The 21,279-nt window shown below is 37.8% G+C and overlaps 1 protein-coding gene across 2 annotated transcripts in view; it reads right to left on the minus strand.

Annotated features, from left to right (window-relative positions):
* Positions 1 to 15,737: 15,737 nt before the first annotated feature.
* LOC125823492 (valine--tRNA ligase, chloroplastic/mitochondrial 2) overlaps positions 15,738 to 21,279 on the minus strand; it is a 122,023-nt gene continuing 116,481 nt past the window's right edge. For both annotated transcript variants that reach the window (XM_049502868.1, XM_049502869.1), the window contains one exon: positions 15,738 to 15,748. The gene's annotated coding sequence lies outside the window, so the exon portion shown is untranslated. The remainder of the gene's footprint in view (positions 15,749 to 21,279) is intronic.

A 21,279-nucleotide genomic window follows, 5' to 3' on the forward strand; every position in this document is an offset into this window, starting at 1 on the left:
TTCAACCATTTTGAGAAAGTCCGTTAGAGTTTTTTTGAGGAGTCTTCTAGAATTTCTAATAACTTATTTCAAGACTCGAGCAAGTGAGTATGAGACCGAGGAAAATGTATTCATGAGTCTACTTTATTATCACTAGATCCTTCGTATCATGAACCATAACTCTTTAATTCATAATTTACATTCAAGGGAGAGTCAAGAGTAGAGTTCAAGAAAGTCTTTGAGTTCAATTGTGAATCCTTTGAGATCAACTATTGAATTGAGCTAAGCTTGAGGAAGTAAGTATGAGAACAAGAAGAGTCGTATACACGAGTTCCATATCGTTATGTAGAACCTTGAGTCGAGTCGTTCATGCCCATAAATTCTGCATGAACTCCATGAGTTGAGTATCTTGGAGAGGAGTGGCATCTTCAAGTTCTAAGTCTTGAGTATTGAGTTCATAACCCTTTTGAGATTATATTCTGAATCATGAGACTATTACATGTTACCCATGAAGTCCTTAAGTTGAGTAGTTTATGCCCATAACTCCGCATGAACCCTATAAGTCGAGCATCCTTGAGATGAGAAGTATCTTTAAGTCCTTGAGTTGAGTAGTTCATGCTCATAATTTCTCATGAACCCTCTGAGTTGAGCATTATTGAAATGAGTAGTATCATTGAAGTTCTTGAGTTCCATTTATTGAGTTATATCTATGGTTATTGAAAACCTTGAATTGAGTCGTTCATGTCCATAATTCGGCATGAGCTCTATTTTAAAAAGTCTTTTGCAAATGCTTTAAACTTGTTTTAAGACTTGAGTTTTGAGTTGAGTAAAAAGTAAAGAGTGAAGTTCTTTTCTTCAAAAAAGTAAATGGGGACTATGTATTCCCAAAGAGTAAATGTTTTCATATTTAAACAAGAAAGGAAACACCGATTTCCAAAAGAGCCTTTGAGCTAGTTTTCAGTAAAGAGTAAATGCTTTCACAATTAAGTAAGAGAGGAAACACTGATTTCCTAGAGAGCCCTTGGGCTAGTTTTTGAGTAATTATCTCAAACCAAAAAAAGAATAATGTTTTTAAAGATATGAGCTAGTTATATTTTGGGAGTAGTATTGAACACCGATATGGGGGAGAGTTCAGACAATTCACAGCCCCCGTAAACCATATAGCCATCATGGATAGAAAGGGTCACACTTTTTAGATGATTCCTTAGTGCCTTTTAGCATAGACTAGTGGATCCACTTAGTATTTAGGTTCTATACCCCTGGCAAGGTATATGACTGCCCTGGCAGCATGAGGCAAAATGTTATATCATCACATAGCTCATAAGTGATGATTGTCGGTTAGAGAAACTCCCATAGAGATATTTTGTATTCTTATATACACAGAGGTTATTTTGTATTTTCATATACAAACAGAGTTTATATTGTATTCTTAAATACAAGGAGTTTCTTTCTACTGTTTTAAAAGCTTTCCATATATTGCATCTCTTATTATTGCTTTATATTGAGTTGAGTATCCAGAGTTGAGTACCCAGAGTCGAGTGTCTGATAATTGAGTTGAGCCTTATTTCACTGAGTTGAATATGTTATTGTTGTGTTGAGCCTTATTTCACTGAGTTGATTATCTTATCATTGAGTTGAGCCTTAATTTCTCTGAGTTGAGTTGAACTATTTTTCTTAAGTTGAGTTTAGTTGAGAAGAGGTAAGTATGTTTCCTTTTTATCAAGTTCAAGCTTATGTTTATACTTTATAATTCCCCTTACATTCTTGTACATTCCATGTACTGAGACATTTGTCACGATGCATATACAGGTATTCGTGATCATCAACAAGAGCTTTGCTGATACCACATGGAGTTCAAGTTAGCTATGGTGAGCATTTTTACTTCCGGAGGATTTCATTTACTTTTCAGCTTTGTCAGGATGTCGTGGGTCTTGTCCTAACTTCCATCCTTGTCATTTAGAGGCTTCATAGATAGACAGTAGAGTTTCAGAAGCCTGTTCATTTATTTTGTTAAAAGTTTTAAAGACTTAAGTTGCATATTTTATGGCGAGTTGAATATATTATTTTTATTTGGAGTTGTTTATTTGAGTTAAAGATTTGAAAAGTTGAGTTTATTGAATTTTATTCAGTTTTAAGCTTTGTATGCTTGAGTTAGTCTTCCGCTTGTAGTCAGCCAGGATGAGGGTTCGCTTGGGGACCAGAAATGGTTCTTGAGTGCTGGCCACGTCCATGGTGTAGGCTCGGGTCATGACAATTGGGATAATAAGAGCTTTCAAGATGTATTATCGAATAGATTTTATTGTAGGATATTAGAAGGCTATGAAGTGGGACAAACTAATCCAGTAAAGATTAATGTTTTGGATGCAATAAAACTTTCAATCCATGTTTAGACTACATATGTTAAGCAAGAGACAATAGAAAATTATTTTCGATACTGTAAAATTCGTTCGGGGGATGCAAACTCAGATAATTAGAATGTACCTACTTGTGAAAACGTCATTCATGAACTTGAGGTCATGATTAATGATCTCGGTTACCTCAATAAAATGGATGTCAATAACATGTTGGATTATCCTGGTGAAAGTAATATATGTTCAGAGGTCCAAATCGTAGAAGAAATTGTGGATACCATCAAAAAAGCAATGTTGATGATGAAGTTGAAGATGATACTATACCTTTGGAACCAGTAACGCGTAAGGAAACACTTATCGCATCTAGAACTCTTCACAATTTTTTGGTGCAGTTCGAAAAGACAATACCGGAGCTTTTGGATGCAATAAGAAAAATTAGAGATGAACTTCAACAAGATTTAAATTTTAAGAAAAAACAAAACACAATAGAATCATGTTTCACTAAATTGTCTTAGATATATTTGTACGTTTAAAGAATTATTAATTATGATATTAATGGGACCATATATTTATATAGGGGTCTTCTAGAAATTTATTATCTTATTATCTTATCGAAATTGGTGATTTTTTCCACTGGGCCAAGTCGGGACCAGAGGAAAATATTACTTTAGAGAGATTATTAATTTACCGAGTATTAATTTATAGAGGTTTTACTGTACACAGAGTTTATTTTCTAATTTTATATACAAACAAAGTTAATATTGTATCCTTGCATACAAACTGAGTTACTATTGATTTTTTCAATACATTGAGTTACTTTCTACTGTTTTAAAACCTTTTTCATATATTGCATATGTATTGTTGCTTTATATTGAGTTGAGTATCAAGAGTTGAGTACCCAGAGTCGAGTATCTTATAATTGAGTTGAGCCATATTTCACTAAGTTGAATATCTTATTGTTGAGTTGAGCCTTATTTCACTGAGTTGAATATATTATCTTTGAGTTGAGTATCTTATTCTTGAGTTAAGTTTAGTTGAGTGAGTTGAGAAGAGGTAAGTATGTTTCCTTTTTATCAAGTTCAAGCTTATGTTTATGCTTTAGAATTCCCCTTGCATGCTCGTACATTCCATGTACTAAACTAATTGGCCTGCATAGTTTCATGATGCAGCAACATGTATTCATGGTCATCAACAGGAGCTTCATTGATACCACATGGAGTTTGAGTTAGCTATGATGAGCCTCCTTGCTTTCAGAGGATTTCATTTACTTTTCAGTTTTGTCAGGATTTCGTGGGCCTTGTCCCGAGTTTCGTCTTTGTCATTTAGAGGCTTCATAGATAGACAGTAGAGTTTGAGAAGTATGTTTCATTTATCTTATTAAGTGTTTTAAAGACTTGAGTTGCCTATTGTTGGCTAGTTGAATATTTTATTTATATTCAGAGTAAATCATTTAAGTTAAAGCTTTGTATTTGAGTTTCATGAATTTTATTCAGTTTTTAAGCTTTTGTATGCTTGAGTTAGTCTTTCGCTTGTAGTCAGCCAGAATGAGGGTTCTCTTGGTACCAACAATGATTCTCGAGTGCCGGCCACGTCCAGGTTGTAGAATCGGGTCGTGACATAAGGTTCCTATACCAACTCAATATCGATCCCAACAATACACAGGACCACCTCAGACTCGTCAGGGACCCACTGTATTGTTAGCTCCACAATTCAATGCTAAATCACTAGTAATCCCACAATAGACTACATGTACGCCGAGTCGATCACAAGGACAAAACCAAAAAAAAAGGCAAGCTGAGCTGAGTTGTCGCCTAACTAAGGATCACACTATTAGATGCGAGTCTACTTTATCAGTCTGTACGGAGCTAAGCTATCTTAAGCGACATCGGAGAGATTCTAAGGTTTATCGGCTTCAAACTACGCAGGTCTATGAGAATAACTAGTCTAAGCCTAGACTAAGGCTAAACATGCTCAGAATCAATAATCAATAACAACCACGAAAAATGAAGACGGATACAAATTAAAGTCAAAATAGAAATTGTGGGACACACGCTGGAATTCCAAAATTGACTTCGTCAAAAAGTTTGATTTACCTCTCCAAACTTGTATCCCAAAATGGGGCACAATTTGGGGCTTGGAACAGCTCAAACCAACATCATGAAAAAATTTCACCATGAAAGCTAAAGAAAAAGGACTGGGCAGCATCTTTCAAGCCAAATTTATCTCAAATGAAGGTTCCCTGATAGTCCCCGAACACCTCCCCATGTAGCCCCAAGCTTTCCGATCACGCTGGACTTTGAATCACCTCAATCAGAATCTTGTAGCTCTCAAAATCACCAAAAGAAAATTTAAATTATGTGTTAATATAGGTATGGTCTTTTTAAACCAGGCAAAAATGCTCATTGTGATCGTGGCCAAGAGGACCCATGATTGCGCACGTCTACAAACTTGGCCTTTGTGAATGCGACAAAAGGCCTCCTAATGCAAAGGCAAAAGGGGTCAAGGCACCACGATCGCGGCCAAGAGGCCGCGAATGCAGACGGTAAAAGGTTAAACCCATGCGAACACGAACAGGCCTTGCTATCGCCGAGGCCATCAAACTTGGCCTTCGCAAACATGACCAAGTGACCGCAAATGTGAAGTGTAATTGATGTCTGAACCAATTATTATCTGGTTTGGCCAAGTCCTGAATTCTCTGATGGGGTGCTCGATATTTGTTCAGAACCACGTGCATGTAACTAAATATGCTACCCCACCAAATTAGACATTCTAGACTCTATTTTAAGCTAAATTCCACAATAGGGCTCGAAATTAGCTCGAAAACCTCGAGATCTGCATAAAAGGTCATTCTAGACTAGACTAAAAATTCGGGAGCTAACAGAACTGTCAGAATTACATTCTGAGGTTGTCTTCCTAAACTTTTGATTGAAGTCAACTGTTTAAGTTTTAAAAACATTAAGACACAGAAACTTGCACAAAATCTAAACGAACGATCATTCTATCAAACCATCAATTCCTACAAGTCATAAATGAATTGGGGCCGCTATAGAAACGCTCTAAATGACAATAAGAAGGCATTTACACAGATATGAACTGGAGGGTCTTGACAACATTCACTACTAAAAAAGACTTTTGTTCACAAAAGTAAGAGTCAAGAAGTACCTGAAGGCTCAAATAAGCTGGGAAACTCCTCTTGCATCTCATGCTCGGTCTCCCATGTAGCCTCTTTGATGTGTGATGCCTCCAATGGACCCTAACCAGAAGAATGGCTCTAGAACGCAACCATCACACATCTCTAAGTATGATAGCAACGGACTCCTCCACAAAGGTCAAATATTCATCCAACTCAACTGAATCATACTGGAGAACATGTGATTCATCAGGAACATACCGACGTAATATTGAAACATGGAAAACTGGTGAATAGCTAAAAATGCAAGAGGTAGGGCCAACTCGTAAGAGACATCATCAACAATCTAAAATATCTCAAAAGGCCTAGTATACCTGGGGCTAAGCTTGACCCACCTCCCAAACCTCATCACGCCCTTCATGGGAAACGCACAAAGGAATGCATGATAACCAACTCTAAACCTTAATAGTCGACGCCTATGATCAACATAAATTTGATGCCTACTTTGAGTTGTCCTGAGCCTTTCCTGAATAACCTGTACTTGATCTAAGGCATCCTAAAGAAAGTCAGTACCACAAGGCCTAGGCTCTGAGGACTCAAACAAACCAACCGAAGAGCAACAATTCCTACCATATTTGGTATCAAACAGGGTCATCTGGATACTAGAGTGGTAGATGTTATTGTATGTAAACTCCACCAAAGGCAAGAACTGGTACCACTGACATCCAAAATCCAAAATATAGGCCCGCAACATATATTCAAGAACCTGAATTGTACACTCCGACAGTCCGTCGGTTAGCAGGTGAAAAGTTGTGTTAAGGTCAACACGAGTATCTAAAGCCTCCTGAAAGTTCCTCCTAAAGTTAGAAGTGAACTGAGAACCCCAGTCTGGGAATATAGATATATGCACACCATGAATATGTACTACCTCCCGAATATAGATATGAGCCAACCTCTCGGCACTGAACAAAGAATGACCGGGAAGGAAGTGTGTTGACTTGGTCAATCAACGATGGCCGAAATGTTTTCAACACCTCTAGAAGTCTGAGGTAAGGCCACAACAAAGTCCACGATGATAATATCCTATTTTCACTCCAGAATGGGTAATCTTTGAAACTTACCACCATGTCTCAATGCTCGGCCTTCACCTGCTAGCAATACAGATAACATGACATATAGTCTACAATATCTCTCATCATACCACTCCACCAGTAATGTTGTCTCAAATCACAATACATCTTTGTAGTGCTCGGATGAATAGAATATCTAGAACTATAGGCCTCACAAAGGATCAACTAAATCAAATTCCAAACTCTCAGAACATATATACATCCAGCAAACCTCAAAACCTCATCTGAACCTAAGGTAGCCTGTCCGACATCATCTCCCAGCACTCGATCTCGAAGGACAACCAAAGGTCTCATCCTCAAACTAGCAACAACAAATCTACTCCAATAAGAAAGACTGAACTCCCACATAGAACAACCGCCTAGAATCTGAAATATCAAGGTGAATCACCCTATTAGCTAAAGACTAAATTTCTAAAGCCAAAGGTTGCTCCACCATAGAAAGTAAGGCTAGAGTAACCATACTCACTGCCTTTTCGCTCAAGGTGTCCGCTACAACATTCGCCTTGCCCAGATGATAAAGAATAGAGAGGTCATAGTCCTTCAAGATCTCAATCCAACGACACTACCTCAAATTAAGGTCCCTCTAGCTCATAAAGTTCTGAAGACGCATGTGATTAGTGTAGATCTCACAACGAACTTCATACGGGTAGTGCCTCCAGATCTTAAGCGCAAAAACTACCTCCGCGAACTCCAAACTATGAGTGGTGTAATTGCGCTCATGCAGCTTAAGTTGCCTTCAATGCATAGGCTATAACTCGGGCCCAGTACATCAATAGAAAATCCAAATCAAAGTCGAATGTGTCATAATAAACCGTGAAGCCCTCACCTTTAACTGGAAGAGTCAATACATGAGTGGTGCCAAACAACTCCTTAAGCTTCTGAAAGCTAAACACACACTCCTTAGACCACTCAAACGGAACATCAAGGTGAGTCAACTGGGTCAAAAGTAGTACAAGGGTAGAGAAACCCTCCACGAACCGTCTATAATAGCCTGCTAATCGAATGAAGCTGCAAATCCCAGTAACTGAGGTAGGCCTATCCCAATCATGAATAACCTCAATCATCACCAGATCTACTATAATGTCATCCTTGGACACCACATGCCCAAGAATGTTACAAACTTAAGCCAAAACTTACACTTTGAGAACTTGACATAAAGTTGTTGATCTCTCTAAGTCTGGAGCACAATCATCAAATGTTGCTCAAGCTCTCCTCGGTTCCACGAGTATATAAAAATATCATCGATGAACACTATGATGAAATAATCAAGGTAATTCCTAAACATACACATCATCAAGTCCATAAAGGAGGCAAGGGCATTAGTCAACCCGAAAAACCATCATTAGGAACTCATAATGGCCGTGACAAGTCCTAAATGCGGTCTCAGGGATGTCTTTCATCCTAATCTTCAGTTGATGGTAACTCGACCTCAAATCAATCTTAGAAAAAATGCACATCCACAAGCTGGTCAAATAGATCATTAATATGTGGCATGGTGTAATGGTTTATCACCATCACGTTATTTAATTGTTTGTAGTCAATATACATATTCATGGTTAAATCATTCTTCTTCATAGATAGGATGAGGGAACCTCAAAGCGACACACTAGGCCAAGTGAATCTCTTATCCAAAAGATCCTGAAGCTGAACACTGAACTCTTGAGCTCGGTGGGGGACATCCGATAAGGTTAAATATAAATAGATGGATGCTTGACTCAAGGTCAATAGAAAGTAAATATCACGCTCCAGGGTAAGCCAAGTAAGCCACCAGGAAACACATCCACAAACTCATGAACAATAGGAACCAACTCAACCGAAGGAACCTGTCTCGCCCCAAAGCTACCCCAGGACGCGGACGCGGGACCTAGGATCACGAGAGACCCGAAGCTAACCCTACTGGTATATCATAAGCATACTAAATAAATTGAAGTAAGAAAAGACTGTGCAGAAGCTAAATCATAAGATAAACTGAAATGAAACGATGGGGAATACCCATAACTATCTAAATATATGAAAAGTGAGAGTTTAGCAACAACTGAAAAGTCAAGCTCAAGTACTAAAGCTGAACTAACTATGTTTGAAAATAAGCCTCTAACTGACTAAAAGTGCTGGGACATACTGCAGCTAAATCTAGCAAAACTGAAAATAAGGACTAAAATAGAAAAAAACATGTCTGTCGACCTCGAGAAATAAGGACTCACCACTGATGCTACTGAATTGGAGATCGGGAATCGATATATGCTTGATATGTAAGTTGAGGACCTGAACCTACATCACGAGAAGATGTAGCGCAGAGTATGCATCAGTACTTGAAAGGTACTAAGCAAGTACTAAGCATGCATGATAGAGTAAAGATGAACAATAAACATAACTGAACAAGGCATATAATTGAGCAATGAGATAGGATAAACATGCTGAGACTGAAATCTGACAATAACTGATAACATGGTCAATGCAATAGCATCTGACTGTGGGAGCTATTAATAAGTGACATAAAATCACATGAGCTAAACGTGGAGTCCGATGTATACACCTCATCGAGAGGAGCCAATATACCCTGCCAGAGGTATATAGGCATGACTGGCGTGATCACTAAATTAATGCCCACATAGGGGACTTACAACCTATGGGGCACGTATTTCTGGGACTTGAGGGTGACTGACCCTAGTCCACTCGATAATAAGCTACTCCCAATTGATTATGTAAATAACATATTATGACTGAAATTCTGAAATACTGGATAGCTCAAAATACTGACAAGCTAACTAAAAATGCAACATTAATGTACTAATAATAAGACATTCACATCTGAGAAATTTTTTGATTTCGAGGCTTTTACTTATGAAAATCTGTTGCGTTCTTGAACTAGGGTTTGGTCAACTTTTCTCCTCTTTTGTTCTAAGTTTGATTTATGATTGATTAGGTTAGGTTCTAATTAGTTTACTAGGCTAAAACCAATCAAAACAACGTAGTTTAGGGTTTAAACAATGTAGTTTAGGGTCCAACGCATAAGGAAAAGACCAAACAATCTCTAACTTAAAAGGTGTTGAAGCCACCGACGGACCAGACCAACGGACCGTGGGTGGACCGACGGTCCGTGCTGGTCAACCTTCGATGGTTACTGGGAGTTTAAAAATTGGGGGTCTGAACCACGGCTTGGACCACAGACCTTGGTCTGACTTACGGTCCGTAGGTACTAGCGTGTGTCTACCCTTAGCTAAATTTTCAGGGGGATTCTGGGACTGAAAGCAAGGGGCTGACCCACGACCCTGGACCACAGACTATGGCCTGACCTACGATCCGTAGGTCCCGGCGTGGATGGACCATTAGCTGGATTTCTGGACTGCTTCTAAGGAGGGCTACAAGTGGCTATCTACGGACCACTAGAATGGACCGTGGGCCACCTTACGGTCCTTGGGTGGTGCCCGTCGATGGCACCTGCAATTACTGAAACCTGCATTTTTGTAGTTCTAGCATACGAGGTGTTACATTATCTCTCCCTTGGGAACATTCAACCTCGAATGAAGACTAAACTAGCTGAAAATGGAGGGAGAGAGTTGCAATCCCTACCATTAAACACTGGAAACTAATTTATAACTGAACTAAGTTCCAAGAACATGCAAATACGCTGAAAATGCAAGTACAAACTGAAGGAACGTAATACTAATGATGAAGCTACGCATGAATGACTGAAAACTGAAGAGGAACTATTACCTCAAACTGGAGTGGAATCGGAGGGAAAGAGATGAGGATACTTGGCCTTCATGGTTGCTTCTGCTTCCCAAGTAGCTCCCTCTACAAACTGACTCCTCCACAAAACCTTAACTTAAACGACTTCTTTATTTCTCAACCTTCGAACCTGACGATCAAGAATCTCAACTGACACCTCTTTATAAGTGAGACTATCCTTCACAACCACACTTTCTAAAGGTATAATAGATGTTGGATCACCCACATGCTTCTTTAACAATGAAATGTGAAAAACCGGATGCATTGCTGCTAGTTCTGCTGGTAACTCTAACTCATAAGCCACTTTACCAATCCTTTTCAAGATCTTGTAAGGGCCTACATAGCTAGGACTGAGATTCCTTTTCTTACCAAATCTCATCACCCCCTTCATAGGTGATACTTTCAGGAAAACCCAATCATCAATTTGGAACTCTAATTCCCTTCTCCTTACATCGCATAGGACTTTTGGCGACTCTGGGCTGTCTTAAGTCTATCTCTAATGAATTGCACTTTATCCATAGCATCATGAACTGAATCTATCCCTATCAAGGCTGCTTCACCTACTTCAAACCAAGCAACTGGAGATCTACATCTACGCCCATATAATGCCTCATAAGGGGCCATTTGAATGCTGAAATGGTAGCTATTATTGTAGGCGAACTCTATAAGAGGAAGGTGATTATCCCAACTACCCTTGAAGTCGATCACACAAGCTCTCAACATATCCTCTAAGGTCTGAATGGTATTCTCTGAATGACCATCCGTCTCTGGTTGAAATGTTGTGCTAAGATTAACTTGAGTACCAAGACCTTTCTGAAATGACGTCCAAAAATGAGAGGTAAATTGAGGACCTCTATCTAAGATGATAGATAAAGGAACCCCATGTAACCTGACTATCTCATTAATGTAAATCTTGGCGTAGTCCTCCGCCATATTTGTAGTCTTAACAGCCAAAAAGCGCGCAGACTTAGTAACTTTGTCAACTATCACCCAAATGGAGCCTTGTTGTTTGTGAGTACGAGGTAAACCTGTAATGAAGTCCATGTTGATCACTTCCCATTTCCAAGTAGGAATGTTGATCTCTTGAGTCATACCTCGTGGTTTCTGATGTTCTACCTTCACTTGCTGGCAATAAGGGAACTTAGCCAAAAAATCTGCTATATCCCTTTTTATACCATTCCACCAAAAGACTTCCCGCAGATCACGGTACATATTAGTAGCGCCTGGATGAATAAAATACCTGGAGTTATGGGCTTCTGCAAGAATCTGTTGTCTCAACTCGCCCACCTTAGGAACACACAATCGACCCTGATAGCGAAGCGTGCCATCTCCCCCTTGGGAGAAAACCTCAACTCTCTGCTGATGAACTGCACCCTTTAGTTGAAGCAATATCGAATCACTATCTTGCTTTTCCTTAACCTCTATTACAAATGAAAATTTTGACCTATTCTGAAGTGTTACACCACCATCCGATATGCTCATAAGGTGAACTCCCAAGCGAGCAAGCATGTGAACATCTTTTGCTAGTTACTTTCTTTTTTCCTTAACATGAGCTACACTACCCATAGATAGTCTGCTAAGAGCATCAACTACTACATTGGCCTTACCAGGATGGTAAAGCAAATTCATATCATAATCTTTGAGGAACTCAAGTCATCTCCTCTGGTGAAGATGTAACTCTTTCTGGGTGAACACATACTGAAGGCTCTTATGGTTTGTGAACATATCTACGTGAACACTATATAAGTAATGTCTCCAAATCTTAAGTGCAAACACCACTGCTGCAAGCTCGAGGTCATGAGTTGGATAGTTATTCTCATGCACCTTAAAATGTCTAGAAGCATAAGTTATAACCTTACCTCAATGCATCAACATACAACCTAGGCCGACTCTGGATGCATCACAATAGATAACATAATTTTCTAAACCCTCTAGTAGAGTCAAAACAGAAGTTGTAGTCAACCTAGTTTTTAGATTATTCAGATATACAGGCTTCACTTTACGTATGTCACATTATCAGTCATAATTATTGCATTCTCAGAGTTTGTATGTCAGAAATTGAGCTATCTAGTACTTCAACATTTTAGTTATAATATTGTTTATATGCATTCTAATTGGGAGTAGGCTTAGATAGAGTGGACTAGGGTTCAGCGTACCTGAATAGTCCCAGAACTACGTGCCCTCGTAGGTTTATAAGTCCCCTTTGTGGGCATTACATTTTAGTGATCACACCACTCATGCCTCTATACCTCTGGCAGGGTATATTGGGTCCTCTCGATGGGGCGTATACATCAGACTTCACATTTAGCTCATGTGGTTGTATGTCGGTTATTAGTAGTTCCCACAGTCAGATTATATTGCATTGACCATGTTATCTGTTACAGTCAGATTTCAGTCTCAGCATGTTATAAACTTGGTCATTACATTCAGTTATGTCATGTTTAGTAATCTCAGTATAGTATCATGCTTATCTCATATCATTGCTCAATTATATGCTTTGTTCATTTATGTATCTTGTTCAGTTTTATTCTACCCTGCATGCTCAGTACCTTTCAAGTACTGACGCATACTCTGCACTACATCTTCTCATGATGTAGGTTCAGGTCCTCAGCATTCAGATCATGCATAGATCGGTTCCCAATCTTCAGTTCAACAGCATTAGTGGTGAGTCCTCATTCTTCGAGGACAGTTGACATGTTATCTTTCTACTTTCAGTCTTAGTTTCAGTTTTTGCTAGATTTAGCTAGGGCATGTCCCAACATTTCTAGTCAGTTAGAGGCTTTATTTCATACATAGTTAGATTAAGTTTTAGCTTTGGAGTTTGATATTTCAGTTGTCATTAAACTCATAGTTCTTTTATTCAACTATTAATGGGTTTTCCCCATCATTTCAGTTTACATGATGTTTTAAGCTTTTGAGCAATATTTCTTTACTTCAGTTTATTTAGTATGCTTATGATATGCTAGCAGGGTTAGCTTGGGGTCACTCGTGATCCTAGGTCCCGTGTCCGCGTCCTGGGGGTAGCTTCAGGGCGTGATAAGCTAAATATCACAAAACTGAAACTAAAGACTACAATAGAAAAGAACATGTCTATCTTCCTCGAGAAATGAGTACTCGCCACTGATGCTGCTGATCTAGAGATCGGAAACCGATCTATGCGTGATCTGGAAGCTGAGGACCTGAACCTACATCACGAGAAAATGTAGCGCAGAGTATGTGTCAGTACTTGAAAGGTACTGAGCATGCAGGATAGAGTAAAGTTGAACAATAAACATAACTGAACAAAGCATATAACTAAGCAATGAGATAGGATAAGCATGACTCTATACTGAAAATACTAAACATGAAATTACTTAATGCAATAACCAAGTTTATAACATGATGAGACTGAAATCTAACTATACCTGATAACATGGTCAATGTAATAGAATCTGACTGTGGGAGCTACTAATAACCGACATAAAACAACGTGAGGTAAATGTGGAGTCTGATGTATACGTCCCATCGAGAGGACCCAATATACCCTGCCAGAGGTACAGAGGCATGACTGGCGTGATTACTAAATTGTTGCCCACAGAGGGGACTTACAACCTACGGGGCACGTAGTTCTGGGACTTAAAGGTGACTAACCCTAGTCCACTCGATATTAAGCTAATCCCAATTGATTATGTAAATAACACATTATGACTGAAATTCTAAAATACTGGATAGCTCAAAAAACTAAAATGCTAACTGAAAATGCAACATTAATGTACTAATAATGAGGCATTCAAATTTGAGGCATGTATAACTGAGATAACTGACCTAGCATGTGCAATGTATGAACTAAAAGAACTACATAGCTAGGGTTCTGAATTCATTAATGAATCTACGCAAAACAATACTAATATCATGATAATCTGATTAGGAACATTAGGTAGCAAATTCATAATAATCTGCTAAAATTCTAGAAACCCTAGGTCTAGATAATATGAAGGGAATCAAGAATCTGATTGAATTCTAGGGACCTAATGGGTGAAAGGAACCACTAGTGAAATACCACATACCTGGTGACGAATTCCACGAAGAAATCTTTCGATTTTGGGGCTGGAACTGATGAAAATCTGTTGCGTTTTTTAACTAGGGCTTGGTCGACTCTTTTCTCCTCTTTTGTTCTAAGTTTGATGAATTTTTTTTATGAATGATTGATTAGGTTAGGTTCTAATTAGTTTACTAAACTAAAACTGATCAAAACTACGTAGTTTATGGTTTAAATGACGTAATTTAGGGGTCCAACACATAAGGAAAAGACCAAACGACCCCTGACTTAAAAGTTGTTGAAGCCACAGACGGACCAGACCAACGAACCATGGGTGGACCGACGGTCTGTGCTGGTCAACCGTTGATGGTTACTGGGAGTTGAAAATTGGGGGTCTGAACCATGGCCTGGACCACGGACTGTGGTCTAACCTATGGTCCGTAGGTCCTGGCGTGGGTCTACTCTTAGCCAAATTTTCAGGGGGGATTCTGGGAGTGAAAGCTCGGGGCTGACCCACGACCCTGGACCACGGACCATGGCCTGACCTATGGTCCATAGGTCTCGGCGTGGGTGGACCCTTACTAGATTTCTGGACTGCTTCTGGGAAGGGCTGCAGGTGGCCATCCACGGACCACCAGAACGGACCGTGGGTCCTACGGTCCGTGGGTGGTGCCCGTCGGTGGCACCTGCAACTTCTGAAACCTGCATTTTGGTAGTTTTAGCATATGGGGTGTTACAAAACCTCCCTACTCACATCCCGCATATAAGCCAAGTAAGAAAAGCAATCACTAGCCACTAACCTTCGATCATGAATAAAAAAGATAACTCCAACCCACGTGCGACTACAAGAGCCATGTCAAATCATCGATAGAATGTCAGGCATGGCTAAGGTAATGGTCTTAGAAAAGCAATCCAAGATCGTTCGGTAGGGGGATAACCAGTCCATGAGCAGAATCACATCAAAATCCAACATATTAAGAAATATAAGGTCATCTTGGATGTCACTCCCCTAGACAGTCAGCAAACAAGATTGAAATACCTGATCCACTACTAAAGACTCAGCCACCAGGGTCAACACACTAAGCGGCGCTGCCAAAAGGCTCTAAACTCATACTCAAATGGGAAAAATAATGCATAGATACATATGAAAAAGTAGATCTCGAATCAAATAAAGTCGAGGCAGGCTGGTGGCATAAAATAATTGTACCCATGATCATATCATCCGATGCCTCAGCCCCCACCCTCATTAGAGTTGTATAGAGTTGGGCCTGAACGCCCCTACCTCCAGCATCAACCTTACCACCTAACCTGCTTCCCCGGGGACCACCCCATGCACATTGATGACCACCCTAACGGTCCTGACCCTAGCCTCCGCCTCTAGTTGGAGGTGTTGCTGCTGGAGCTGGTCGAGCTGCATATGGAGCTGGTGCAGTCACCCTACCCAGAGGGCACTCTCTAGACCAATGTCAAACTATTACACTCCAAAAGCCACTCTCTTCACATAAATAGGGTACCATTTGCTTGGCATACGAAGCAACCCTGTAATCTGCAGCTCCATCACAACTCTACAAAACCTTGCTCTGCAACATTAGGTCAAGGATCCAAAATGTTGCCATTGGGTTTCCATGCTCAAGTCTCACATAAGACCAAAATAACATACAATTATGAAAGAAATTTTTTAACAAGTACTCAAAGGGAAAACGATACTAAAACAAACAATTTGCAAGACATAACTTCACCACTTGAATTCCTTCTACTTTATTACTTTCTGTTTTCTATTGTGATTGAGCTTTGTACATATCTAATTGTAAACAACTTTTTATTTTGATCAAGTCTGTCATCAAGCAAACAAATTTGATCAACCAACTGATATATTTCATATCAAACAGAATATACACGGTAAAACAAGCAAAACAGTAAGACGAAAAAAGAGAGAAAATGTGCAAGATAACAAGAAATATTCCAAGAGTCAAAAGCAATTACAATTGCTGAATGAACCTAAATGGTATGAAGCAGTATCCTAACAAGTGATTTTTTTTTTATTTTGAGAAATTTTAACCAAGTGATTTTAATATTAACATTTATTTCCGGCAAATGAGAATGAGAGGCTTCATGGAATTTATACAGAACTACAACAAAATATAAACCATGGATACTAAACATGACTTGAGACCGTATAGGAATCATAATAAGCGTCCAATGAAATTGATGCCTTCTAACATGACCTGAAATTTTCAACCACTTTCTTTTTTAGTTTGTTAAAGAAAAGATGTCGCTTTCTATATTTAGTAAGTTTGCAATTCCATTCAAATTTTACTAAATGACATGGCATGTTAAAACCACATATTCAAGACACAATTTTGGTATGTTATAGACACCTTTATTTCAAGACCACAAGATTCAAAAGTGTTCTTTATATTCATAAATTTCATGCACAACCAAACTCTGACATGAAACAAAATGTATGGAATACTTACTAAGAAGCTCAAAGTCCAAAAGCATCATCTATGTACCAAAAATTAATATTTGTATGTGGTAAATTATGAAAGGTGACATGGCAAAGACATACCCCCAAGAAAGGAGCGTGGTTGCTTCTTTCCCATTTTTCGCTCTTGGTGACTCGAACCTAACATTATGATTGAAGTTAGAGGTTCATTTCCACTAGGCTATCCCTTGTTATCAAAGAATTACGACCAAGACAATTTGATCTCTAAGTCAAGCAAGATCTATCCAAAGTGGTGTCAGCTATCAACAACTTCTAAATTCACAAAAACATTGTACTTATCCTATCCTAGTAACCTTGATTTCTGGTTCACCATCAACAATTAAAATAAGAAAAAGATAAGAAAACTATGGAAAATGCAAATGCGAGTAATAAACACATGAGTTCAGAATTACTGATGGTATGAAAAATGTAACGATAAAAATTCTTGCATAAATAAGAATCAAAATACAAAGGCATTCCTGAAACTTGGTATAAGAAGCAGTGAACCTATAGAATTATATGGTTCTTTACGGATGTATCAAATCTTCTATACGTACAAGAGCTTCAATGATGCACCAAAACCTTACTACTTATAAAGGTTATTCCTCAAATGTACAAAATCATTTTCTAACCCCTCAAAAATTATCTTATCTTATATGGGCTAAGGATATGGGGTAATCTCCCATGTCTTGCATGTTCTCTTATATAAATTGTATATAAAAGAGTAAAGAACCTATACAATACACAAATGTACCAAATCTTCAATACAAACAGGAACTTCACCGATGCACCAAAAACTCACTACGAATAAAAGGTTATTTCTCAAATGTACAAAATCATTCTCTAACTCTTCAAAATACTTCGCTATTTCTTTACTAAAAAACCACTTATTTTTCACATGATGGCTAAGAGGTAATCTCACATTCCTTGCATCTTCTCTTCCTTAAAGAGGTTCACGTAGTGTATCCTGTAACCAACATCTTCTCAAAAGCATTTACACAAAAATTTGGCTTTGTGTAATTCTTCTATCTTCCCAAGTGCTTTAAGAATCTACACATACACATGTTACACAACTCCTCTCTCACAAAAATCTTATGGTAATTTGGATGTACTAAAAAATGCAACATCACTTCTTGCCTCTCGCCTCCACCCTCGCCAATGAGTATGGTAGTCTATTCGTAGAGCATTTGCATCAACCATTGTAAATTATCCACCTTAATGTTGTATATTCCTTATATAGCTCAAGTCCCATTAACCTCAACCCTCCCTCTTGTACCCAAATAATGTTACAACATCACCCACAATACCTTGGATAATCAAGGAAGATTGTCCTTAACATGCTTTCTCCCCACCATGTTGATCCCCAAAAGTTTGTTATTTTTCCATTCCCTAACTTATATGTAACTAAGTGGCTAAAATCTTCTCATACCTTCATAATATTTCTCCACCTACCATATTTATAAAGTAAAATTACATTCCTAGACCTCCAGCCTTTATCCATGATTCTCAATCCAAAACCTCCATAGAAACTTTTTAGCAAGTGCCTTGCTGAAAAACACTAATTGAATGGAAGACGTTATCTTTTTCAATAGGTAAGCAAGGTATAAATACAATATATTAGGTGTTAAATTAGGAAAGAATATAAAGAAGGATTTCTACATTCTGCTGCCTAATTATGGCTATGTACATTTTTTATAGAGTAATAAACTTCATTTAAAAAAAGGGAAAAAGCTTGGCTGTGTACAAGAAGTATATCAAAAGTAGAAAACCTTACAAGATGACATGATTTTCTACAAATAACACCCACTCATCTATACAAGTAGAAATTCAATGGGTGCACCAAAAAGAAATAAAGAAAAATAGGCTATTCCTTAGTAAAGACCATTCGATCATTTATCAAGCCCCCCCACCCCCCACCCCCAAACACTTCAGTGTAGTGACAATCGCCCAATTTACAAAGTGAAATTTCTTTACCTGCTTGAGCTTTCCTGTAAGTACACTTACTTGGAAATGTAATGAAGACATGAAATAAGTGGGAATGCTTAACAACGTTCTCTTAATTAGAATTTCCTTCCGCCTTAACATTAATTTCGTTTGTCAACCTGCAAGTCTCTTTTTTACCCTTTTTTTTACCACGAGTTTCCAAGTTGTCAGGTCCTTATTAGCGGCACCTACAAGTAAACCAACATAAGTAGTATAGGAATAGCCCCAATCTTGCAATTCAGCACATGTGCTAAGACCTCAATATTTCTACCTCACCAACTAGGATGATCTCACATTGTTTTAGTGTTAGAGTGGATAAAAGTCTCACATTGATTGGAGAATGGACTAGTGGTCTCCTTATATGAACTTTGGCTATCATCACCTCATAAGCTTGGGTTTGAGGTTGAGTTAGACCTAGATGCTATATATTTTCATGGAATCAAAGACAAGTTCATTTCTGTTTGGGCTCCTGGTCCACGCCCAGTTGGGCCTGGGCGTGAAAGGGGTTTTACAATGGATAAAAGTGTCACATTAGTTGGGGAATGAACTGGTGATCTCCTTGTAAAGATATGACACATGGGCCTAACTCAACCCCAAAGGCTAGCTTTTTGGGGTTGAGTTAGGTTCATGTGTCATATATTTACATGGTATCAGAGCCAAATTCATCCCCATTCCGTTTCAAACGTAATATAGTAAAAGTCCCTTTTATAGATATGTCAACATTTTATCATCTATTGAACATGTTCAGAAATACTCAATGAGCATAATTAATTTGTTGACATTATTATTCAATAATCAATTTATAACAACTTATTGCATAATTTCTCTATTTTTAACACCAAACATATATATAAATAGACACTAGTATCAGATTAAACACAACTACTTACAATCCAAAATTCTTAATTGAAAGGTCATATATAGAAAGTTTACACATAAAATTTAGTTTTACTTTTCTGCTCTTCTAATTGAAAGGACCATTTTTATCATTTTCTCTAATTTTAAGCAAGTATTTGTTTCACACCAGAAATTCCTATTTTCCTTTCCTTGGCTTCCTAGACTCTTCATTATCACTTATTGGTGTATATGCATTTTATAATTAAAATAAAATATTAAATGCATATATTGGTCACTGGTATATCATCAATATTAATTGTGTTAAAACTTCTGTTAAATCTTACAGATTCATAAACTAAGGTCTTAGCAAGATAAATGGTTCAAAGCACATCAAGAGTTTTGAGTCATATATGAGGAAACCCAATCCAAGGATTAGAGATCGTATTACCAGGTTCAGTGGGAAAAACGAATTGTATGATGACTTGTTGTGAAATGCACTATTGTTAATTTTATTCAATCCCTATGATGTGAGTGCATTTATCCTATAATGAGTTGTGGAGGTTGAGTCTTTGAACTCTTGATGAAATTGTGTATCTCGTATGAGTGGGGTGTCAACTTATAGGAGCACCCTTGACGAATTTCACCTATGTGAGTGTAAAAGTAGGTTGTTTTATATGATAATGAGGTTGTTCTCAAATACATTCATGAAAACTAAGATAGCACAAGACCGTAATGTGCTGACTATTAAAGCTTATGTCAACACCTTGATTATTGTGTGTAAGCAGTGATACTTTATTTTCCTTAAGCAGTCGTGCGTAGTTCAAGTCTTAGACCACTACTGACTCTGGAGTAAAATTTATTGTTTTACTAAGTGAAGATTCATGGCAGAGTACACCTTACTTATGCATGATAATCTACCTTCAACTAATTTGTGAGGTACTCTCTTATTTTAATATTAAAATGAATGTGGGAATGTTGGTGAATATGCATTTTATTATTAAAATAAAACTTATGTTAGTAGATGCAAATTGTGATAGAAAATGACTATTGATTCTTGTAACTTATATGACCATTAGTTCTTGTAACTCTTACGGTCATTAGTTTATTCCTGTAACCAGTGACGGACCTAGGATTTCATTCAAGTTGGTTCAAGTTACAAATAACCATGGCTAATAGTTATCATTTTTTTTCATTATATTCTTAACAAGTAATTTTGAGGTGATATTCCTAACAAAAAATATACTCTATTAATTTTTTATATACTTACAAGAAAATTTTCCACATATTTTCAATTTAACAACCTACTTATTACTCTCACATATAAGACTAAAACTACAACAATTTCGAAAACCATAAATAAATGAATAAAAATTAGTAAAATAATAAATAAATAAAAATGCACTAACCTAACTTTCGTGTATACTAAGTAAAAAGGAAAATAATACACAGTTTTGTATACTACAAAAAATTAAACCAAGTATTACTCCCTCGTTTCATAATAGTTGATCATCTTACTAAAAATAGTTGTCTCATATTAGTTGTCGACCTTACTAAATCAAGGAAGCATTAATCAAAATTTTCATATATTACCCTTGTAATTAATTCTTTTTGAAAGTGTTCACATTTATTTGTAAAAT

This window comes from Solanum verrucosum, unplaced genomic scaffold, assembly GCF_900185275.1.
Source record: "Solanum verrucosum unplaced genomic scaffold, falcon-dt-bn FXZP01000012.1, whole genome shotgun sequence".
NCBI lineage: Eukaryota > Viridiplantae > Streptophyta > Magnoliopsida > Solanales > Solanaceae > Solanum > Solanum verrucosum.